This window comes from Sciurus carolinensis, chromosome 6 (assembly GCF_902686445.1).
Source record: "Sciurus carolinensis chromosome 6, mSciCar1.2, whole genome shotgun sequence".
Lineage (NCBI taxonomy): Eukaryota > Metazoa > Chordata > Mammalia > Rodentia > Sciuridae > Sciurus > Sciurus carolinensis.
The window spans coordinates 26,812,665-26,813,650 of NC_062218.1; positions in this window are offsets into that span (position 1 = coordinate 26,812,665).

A 986-nucleotide genomic window follows, 5' to 3' on the forward strand; every position below is an offset into this window, starting at 1 on the left:
GACCAGGGTGGTGCAATGGGAATAAAGAGCAATGAATGAACTTGGAAACTGATAAGTAAAATCACATTGTAGAAAAAAAAATGCAATGTAGAATATAGCAGATGCTTTTTTTTTTTTGACTGTTAAAATCAACAAAACATGGCAACTTCTTTTGAGGAGCTTAGATTCTAACTTGGGAAAAATACGTACATAAACAATAACATCATAATAGATATGTTTAAACATAGATAAGAAAATAACAATAGAGAACAGGAGTATGCCAGCCACTCTTTCAGATAGAGTGCCCAATGGAAACTTCTAGGAGGTAATATTTGAAATGACAAGTGAGTAGAAAATAGAATATCTCTGTGGAAAGATTTAGAGATAGGACATTCCAGGCAAAAATAAGAGAAAATGCAGAGGTCTCGCAATAGAAAATTTACTGGTTTATTCAAGAATGGCAAACAGGCCACTGTAGTTGGAGTGAAGCACAGAAATATAGGTGGAAGGAAATGCAGTCAGAGGTCTAGCGTTCACCATGATAGGAAGAACAGAAGTCCTGAGTTTGGGACAGAATACCCAGGGTTGCTATGAGCAGTTTCAAACATGTTGAGTTTGAGGTGCCATGGAAACATCAATGAAAATTTTTAAGTAAGCAAAATGTGAAGTGAATGTGCACAACTGGAGCTAAGAGAAGTCCAAGATGAAAGTATCAACTTCAGAGTCTTTATCATACAGTTGGCGATTTCAACTGCAATGTGGATAGATGCCCTAGGGAGAATACACAGAAGGCTAGAGGAGGGTGTCTAAGGGATTGCAACCCTCCATGACCAACTAGAGGGAACTGAGCCTGCAAAAGACCGATGTAGCCCAAAACCTAAAACCTAAAAAGGAAGCCCACAGAGCTGCTTCATAAGTCAAAGGACATGAATATTTCCATGGACAGAGGCCAAGAGTGTCATTTGCTACTGAAAAGCAAAACACATAGAAATGGATTTACTGAGAAG